Source organism: Gopherus flavomarginatus, chromosome 1, assembly GCF_025201925.1.
Source record: "Gopherus flavomarginatus isolate rGopFla2 chromosome 1, rGopFla2.mat.asm, whole genome shotgun sequence".
NCBI classification, from domain to species: domain Eukaryota; kingdom Metazoa; phylum Chordata; order Testudines; family Testudinidae; genus Gopherus; species Gopherus flavomarginatus.
The window spans coordinates 365,246,899-365,255,595 of record NC_066617.1 but is presented as its reverse complement, the minus strand read 5'-3'; positions in this window follow the sequence as shown (position 1 = coordinate 365,255,595).

Below are 8,697 nucleotides of genomic sequence, written 5' to 3'. Positions count from 1 at the left end.
TCCTGATCCAAAAGGAGGCTGTGAGGGGGTTGCAAGGTTATTGTAGGGGGGATCATGGTATTGCCACCCTTGCTTCTGCACTGCCTTTAGAGCTGGGTCACCAGAGAGCAGCAGCTGCTGGCCAGGAGCCCATCTCTGAAGGCAGCAGCGCAGAAGTAAGGATGGCAGGTATGGTATTGCCACCCTTACTTCTGTGCTGCTGCTGTCAGGGCGCTGCCTTCAGAGCTGGGCATCAGGTCAGCAGCTGCGGCTCTCTGGCTACCCAGCTCAGAAGGCAGTGCAGAAGCAAGGGTGGCAATACCGCAACCTCCTACAATAACCTTGCCACCCCTCATGACCTGCTTTTGGGTTGGGACCCCAGTTTGGGAAACGCTGGTCTCCCCCGTGAAATCTGTATAGTACAGGTGTCATGGTATAATTCCCCACTCTGAACCTTAGCATCCAAAAAGATGGGGTACCAGCATGAATTTGTCTAAGCTCAATTACCAGCTTAGTACTTGTAGCGCTGCCACCAACCAGGAATTCCAGTGCCTAGTACACTCTGGTCCCCCCCAAAACCTTGCCCGGGGACCCCCAAGACCCAGTCCCTCTGGATCTTAACACAAGGAAAGTAAACCCTTTCCCTCACCGTTGCCTCTCCCAGACTTCCCCTCCCTGGGTTACCCTGGAAGATCACTGTGATTCAAACTCCTTGAATCTTGAAACAGAGAGGAAAATCCACCTTCCCCTCTCCTTCTCTCTCCCCCTCCCAGACTCTCCCTGAGAGAGAAAGTAATCCTAACACAGAGAGAAAATAACCTTTCTCTCCCCCTTCCCTCCTTTCTCCCCACCAATTCCCTGGTGGATCCAGACCCAGTCCCCTGGGGTCTCACCAGAATGAAAAAAACCAATCAGGTTCTTAAACAAGAAAAGCTTTTAATTAAAGAAAGAAAAAAACAGTAAAAATTATCTTTGTAAATTTAAGATGGAATATGTACAGGGTCTTTCAGCTATAGACACTGGGAATACCCTCCCCGCCTAAGTATACAAGTACAAATTAAAATCTTTTCAGCAAAATACCAATTTGAACTCCTTCCAGCCAAATACACATTTGCAAATAAAGAAAACAAACAAGCCTAACTCGCTTTACCTACCTAGTACTCACTATTCTGGACTTATAAGAGCCTGTATCGGAGAGATTGGAGAGAAACCTGGTTGCACGTCTGGTCCCTCTGAGCCCCTAGAGTGAACAACAACCAAAATCTAACAGCACACACAAAAACTTCCCTCCTTCAAGATTTGAAAGTATCCTGTCCCCTGATTGGTCCCCTGGTCAGGTGACAGCCAGACTCACTGAACTTAACCCTTTACAGGCAAAAGAGATATGAAGTACTTTTGTTCTATTAACTCTTACTTATCTGTTTATGACAACAGAGTAAAAATACACAAAAGACCAGACTGCACAGTCCATGATGCGTTTTTCATAGCTGTCAAGGTTTTTTCCCCACTTTGAACTTTAGAGTACAAAAAGTGGGGACCTGCATGAACACTTCTAAGCTTAATTACTAGCTTATATCTGGTACGCTGCCACCAGGCAGAATTTAGTGTCTCGCACACTTGCTGTTCTCCCAAAACCTCCCCTGGGGAACACAGATCCAAACCCCTTGGATCTTAAAACAAGGAGGAATTAACCATCCCCCTCCTTTCCCCCCACCAATCCCTGGTAAATTCAGACCCAATCCCTACGCTGCCACCAGCCAGAATTTAGTGTCTGGCACACTTTCTGTTCCCCCAAAACCTTCCCTGGGGAACCCAGATCCAACCCCTTGGATCTTAAAACAAGGAAAAATCAATCAGGTTTTTTTTAAAAAAGCTTTTCATTAAAGAAAGAAAAAAGTAAAAATTATCTCTGTAAAATCAGGATGAAAAATGCTTTACAGGGTACTTAGATTTATATAGCCCAGAGGAAACCCCCTCTAGCCTCAGGTTCAGAGTTACAGCAAACAGAGGTAAAAATCCTTCCAGCAAAAAGAAACATTTACAAGTTGGGAAAACAAACATAAGACTAATCCGCCTTGCCTGGCTATTACTTACAATTTTGAAACATGAGAGACTGATTCAGAAAGATTTGGAGAACCTGGAATGATGTCCCGTCCCTCTCAGTCCCGAGAGCGAACAACGAACAAAACAAAAAGCACAAACAAAGACTTCCCTCCACCAAGATTTGAAAGTATCTTGTCCTCCTATTGGTCCTCTGGTTAGGTGTTGGCCAGGTTTACTGAGCTTCTTAACCCTTTACAGGTAAAAGAGACATTAACCCTTAACTATCTGTTTATGACAATAGCTGTGAATTTGGTAGGGCCCTATTCATAACCAACACCAGAAACTGCTGCCATCAGCACTGTTTTTGGCTTCAGCTAGTGCCTTTTTTGGTAGGGACTTATTATCAGGGTGGCCGACCAATGAATTCCAAAGAGTATTTACCAAGGATGCCGTGACACGGCAGGCGATCATGTGGGCACCAAAAGCATTGGTGGCACGACTAGGTCGCCAGTTGCGGATGTAGACTGAGCATCCAGCCAGCCCCCTTTAAGGACCGAGCTAGAGATGGGTCTCGGTGGTGTTTGATTGGCAAGGAGACCACTGCCCTCCAGGGTGTGCCATGATGAAATTAAGCGACGAGTGGACCTCCTTCCCAGAGCTCACCTCCCGGAGGGTGCTTGGGCACATGTGCAGACACAAACACAACAGCAATAAAGAACAAGCACTTTGCACCTCAGCGGTGGCTCTCCAAGGTCAGTCTCCTAACAGCCCTGGGAAGCAGGGGTAGAATTCACGCCATTCACTTGTAACCCCTTTGGGGTCTAGAGGTCCTTTAAATCTTTTTCCCGGGGGTGAGTAAGAAAAAGGAGAGAAACTCCTGGGGGCGGGGGCTGGAGCTCCAGGGATGGAGAGGGGCAGCCGGCAGGTCCTGGAAGAGTGAAGCAGGGAGAACCTGCCAGAGGCCAGAGGAAGACAGGCCCGATCGGGGACAGCCCAGGACAGGAGTCCGGAGGAGCACTGTGCCGGAGGGAATCGCCCGAGAAGGGCAGGCTGGAGCTGGACCCAGTATCACGGCTTCCCAGAGCTGCATGGGGCTGGGAGTACTGGGGCTTGTGACTCTGCATTGGGAACAAGGAGGAGGCTGCTAGAGAGTTAAGTGGGGAGGTGGTCGCTCTGTGTGGCTTTGCAGAAAGCGGCAGAAGAGGCACCGGAGGAGTTTGCTGGGGAGAGTTCATTGGCACCAAAGATAATCAGGAGCACCCAAGACTCACCACTGGACTGGAACTTTGCTCAGGACTCCTGAACTCTGTGTGCAGACCAGGGCCGTAGCAACAAAGAACGTGGCCCCCTCCGAACGTATGTCCGGGGCCCCTTACAATGCAGAAACGATAAAAAACTAAACAACTAAATTAATAACATTTATCCGCCGACCGCCATTATGAACGCAAATACACATTCTTTGAATGGGTCCAACTAAAATTCGAAACTGACCGACAGAGGCTCGCTACGCCTCTGGTGCAGACACATTGCTCAGTGTTTGCCCTTCCAGACTGTGCTACCACTGGGCCTGTGGGGCTTCGGTTTGGATGCAGCCCTGTTCTACAGCTCCCCCTATATTTCCCCTTGTTGTATTTCTCCTCTTATCCCTCTGTAAATAAATACCTCCCTTTGTTATATCCATTGTACTTTTCCTGTGCGTGGGTGTGTTCACTCTGGGGGGGTTGGAACAGGCACCCCTGGGGTAGAAGGGATTTCTCCTGCTACATTCCTGCGCGCGCCTCCTCATGGCCAGAGCTGCCTGCAGAGTACACTCCATCTTGGCCACGAGGGCGCTAAAGTTACACACTTCACACTCCGTTCTGGGAAAATCCTTCCAACCCTGCAGGCAGGGAAAACCTATGGACTTGGTCACGGCACCCAGCAACGCCACAGCATAGTCTAGGACAGGACGTGAAGGGGAATATTGGATCCGACTGAAACCACATGTGGGATGTAGGGAGCTGGCTGGTTGGAAGTTGTTCAGGAAACTATGGCGAACTGCTGCTCCTGCAGATAGGGCCATGGTAACGTTGTAGGAAAGCCCAGAGAAAGCATCTACTTCTGTTCTGCAAGCATCAGCTCCCTAGAGCAGCTACAGGCCCCTAGCAGGTCTCTTATCCACTTGCCGAATGCTGCTTCGTTTGCAAGAACCACAGGGAAGCCCAGCACAGGGGCCTATGGCTGCAGGCTGGAAACCGAGACTCCAGAACTGTTAATTTCAAGCATCATTAAAGCAAAGTGGGTGGGGATCACAATGGGAATGTTTACAGGGGAATAAAAGCCACTTGGAAGCTTTTAAGAGCAAGCACCTTGCATCGGCGTCTGCTAGGAACCCACAGGCACGATTCCTGTCTCCTCCCCCCGCCCCGCGCCATTCTCTTTTCTCCTTCTCCATTAGCCGCCCACATGTCAGTTTTATTCTTTAAGAAATGCAAATTGAATTTAGTGCTGGTGAAAGGTGCCAGAGTGACAGCTCTATTTATCCCCGGAGCAGAAATAGCACGTACACGGCCTTGCCTGCTGCTGGTATGCCTTACCCTGACCTGGACTGACTCCCTCTGCGGGTGGAAACGTGCTCTCCACCCCGCCATCTGGTTCCTGCTGAGATAGCGACTAACTCCTGCCAGGCAGGGTCACTGGAGGGAGGCCTGGCTCCTCCTCGCACGGTGGATACAGAGCGGCTTGCGATGACTCTCGGGGACACCCGCACTGGAAGTGCACTAGGGTTCGGTGACTAGCTTGTCACAATCGCGGCTGATCCAGGGCCAACACGCTCGGCGGAGTTGGGCCCCCGCAGTTAGTGTTCATCAGCTGTATTACAGGAGCATGGGGAAGGCCTCAAACGTAGCTGCTGCACAGACACCTAGGAAGGGATAGTCCCTTTGTGACGCCCTTACAATCTAAAGAGACAAAGACAGGGAAACGGAGTCCAAGGACCTCACTCCAGCTCATACAATGGTTGAGATAGGACCATGATCTCCTGAGTCACAATCCAAGAGACCACAGCAAGGGCACTGGAACAGAGGGGCCAGGGGCCATGGCCCCCTCACTTTTTACCAGCTGTGAAGGCAAGCAATTGCGTGAGTGGACGGAGCGGAGTGAGTGGGGGGTCATGGTTTTGGGGGGGAAAGGCAGTACGAGGGCAGGGCCTCGGGGGAAGAGGTGGCGTGGGCAGGGGTGCCAGGTTTGTATAATTTTTGGTGGTGCCCAGAACAGGTCCGAGCAGAGCTGTCCCATCCATATGATGGGCCGGGGCAACCGGACTGGGCCCCATGCTTTGGGGGACCCCATGCTTCAGACGGATGCTTCAGGCGGATGTGGGGTCCAGGAAGAGCTGTCCTGTCCATAGGACTGACTGGGGCAACAGCCCTGGGCCCCACACTTTGGGGGGCCCAGCACTTCAGGGGGACATGGGGCACAGGGCAGCCTGGGAGGCTAGTGGGGGGCCTACTGCTGGCAGCAGTGAGTGACCCGGCCCCAGCCCACTCTGCCGGCTCCTGGCATTGCTCAGGTGAGGGGGCGGAAGCCGGAAAGGGGTGGGGACTTGGGGAAGGGGTGGAATGGGGTTGGGGAGGGGGAGACCGGGGGGACTGGGGCCGGGTCACTCCCACAGTGGAGAAGAGAACAGAAGCTGGCCCTGCAGGCCCAGAAACGCAAGGGAGGTGATTTGCTCCAGCACTGGAGAGAGTGGATCCTTCTTCAAAGTCCTGATGTTTTTCTGGCTGCAAGCGCGGTGAGCTGACTGGAAACTACAACATCAGGTCGATGGTAGTTACACACTGTATATCTCATTGCTAGAGAAAAGACTGAGCTGGACGGGTGTCTGCCTGGAGAAGGATGGTGGTGGCAGTGGGCTCACACTGTCCTGAGGTGAATTCATCTGTACCTCATCCTCCTTGAGTCGCTCCAAGATGCTTTCACTTTAGGCCTGTGACGTGCGGCCGAAGACAACGCTGTACGCCTCAGAGCCCGAGCTGCTGTATGCACCTCTAGGAACATGTCTTCTGATAGACACGGATGCTCCCCTACAGAACCAGGGAGGAGGAAGGGGGAGCCCAGGCAGATGTTAACGCAGACCCCCCCCCGATGCCACCGCAGGAGAACAACAGAGTCAGGCCAGAAAAGAGCTTCATGTTTCTGAGACGGCCAGTCAGGCTGAAAGAGACGCAGCAGCGTCAACGCCCCTGAAGCCTTCCATCCTCTGTGCTGCAGCTTTCAGAAGAATAGGCTCTGACACAGGCTGTCTCCTGTCTCTTTATTATGTACAGGAGGTCTGACTCCCGAGCTTCTCTGCTGCAAAGTGAGTGCGACCTCTGCCCCCTGGCACTCATGCCTCCAGCCCAATGTGCTGACTCTCCCCTAGGGAGCTGGGACCCATGCACTGATGGTGGCTGCATGGTGTGTGGGTCTCACAGGGCTCTGATATGGACCCAGAGAATTCCTCCTGAAAGAAATGGGTGCAATTCCCTGGAACATTCAGGCATATAGCTGTCAACCTCTCACCCTGCTCTAGCATCAGCTGCTTGCCCCACTCTGCCATTGGCCACTCACTCTGCTCGGCTGCTCTGCTCGCTCCACCCAGCTGATTGCTCTACTATAACCTCTGGGATGACTTGAGGTCCCATCTCTTAATACAGCTCTCAGTGACTTCAGCTGTCAGTGGGGGACCCTCACTGCTAGTGCAGGCTGAGCAGTTGCTCTCATTAGAGACATGGTCCCAAAGCAGGTCTAATGCTTAGGTCCATCTATCAGAGATTTCAACTCTATTGATCTGTAATAAAAGACTCCCAAAGGGATCTTAATTAGTTTTATCATGACACAGTAGAGAGGATCAAATGTCATCTAGGACCCTCAAGCAGAACCCACATCCCCAGGAACAAACACCTGTTCCCATTTTCTCTAATGGGCTTTGGAACCCCTACCTGCTGCTTAGCAAGAATAGTTCAGCTGAGGATGAGTCCCTCAGTCAGGATGTGCCAAGCACAGTTCTGCTGCCCTTGATTAACACAACAAGGATTACAACCCTTAATTACCCCAACACCCAATAACAAAGTGACTTGCAATCGAACACCCGCCAAAAGTGATCATTTGGGCAAAGCAGCCCCATCATGCTGCTCGCCTAGGCAGGGTGGGTGTGTCCATTCAAACAAGGTCTACTCCTGAAGTCCTCTTCTCTCACTCATCACCTGATGTCAGGGGAGCTCTCATTCAGCGCTGCTTATATGTAGGACTGGGCCTGAGCCAAGGGTGGACCTGAGATCGAGATCTGGGGACAGGCCGGGGTCAATGCCGAGAGCAGGGTCTAGACAAACCAAGATCAGAACCATAGCCAGAGTCCAGGCACAAGCCAGAGGTCGAAGCTGTGTGTCAAAGACAAGCCAAACTGATACTGAAGTCAGAGTCCAGATATGTGCCAAAGGTCAAAAACCAGACAGTCAGAGTCCGAGGGTTTTAGGAGGGTAGGAATCAGGACAAGGGTAGGGCTCAGGCAAGGCTGAGGAGCAGGTACGGATGCAGGAGCAGGCTGGGAGTTTCTGGAGCCTGGTGCACTGCGAGGCAGGAGGAGGGTTCCTGGCTGGGTAGCACTCTTGCGCAGACTGATCTGCAGCTCTCCTGGGACTGTGAGAATACCTGAGTCTGGGGTCACCTGATCCAGGCTCCGCTCAGTGATTGGCTGCTCCCATGTGCCTAGCTGAGTGCTGACTCACAGGTTCCTGTCTGGAATAACTCCATTGACTTCAGAGAAGGAATCCCAGTTTTACAACCGCGTATCTCGCTATCTTCAACTCACCCAACTGTGCTTGCAAAGCAACACAGGTGGGCAGCAACTCATCACCGTGACGGTCTGACCGGTACGCCGGGCTGCCTATCCAATACTAGCACCTGTGCAAGTGCCTCGGGCTGCGTTCCAAGGTCCTTGGAAGACGGACAGACAGAAAGGAAGTGGTGCTTGTGGAGATAAGCTGTTGTTTGTCGTTTCTGTGCACGGGTCGGGAGCTACAGTGGTGGGCGTGGTATAAAGAACTAATCCACCTGCAGAGAAGAGAAGAGACCTAACGTTATTTCTCATGCAACTGGGAGAATCAGACCTTTCTCTGCTCCCTTTTTCTGGCCTGAATTGCTCTGCAGCTTCTGAAGAAATCTGTCCCAGGGCACCTTTTTTAGACACGTTCCAGACTCACAGAGCCACTTTAAGGACATAGAAGCGATATCATTATCTTTCTGACCTGGACAGCGGCCAGACTGGAGCACCCTGCAATCATCAGGGCATTGGCCCTGAATAGTTCTTTGGCTTTAGCTGCTGCTATGAAGTTCTTTATGCTTGAGGTCCCATTGCTGAGACCAACACATGTAAGCAGAGTCAGGATGAGCTCTACCCTGACATCTGGTGGTAAATTATGACCAGTGTGGAAAAGAATTTCAGAGGCTGATCGTGTTTGCATAGGCACACCCACTCTGCATAGCATAGTCCATGGCAGCCTAAAATGGTTACTTTCACAGCTGTGGGATCCCCAATTTATTTGTTATTGGGGAAGGAGGAATAAAGCATTGTCATCCTGATTAAGTAAATGAGGAACTATGAAACTGTCTTATGATAAAGGGTTTCACTATCAACTAAATAGCACTTGCTAGACA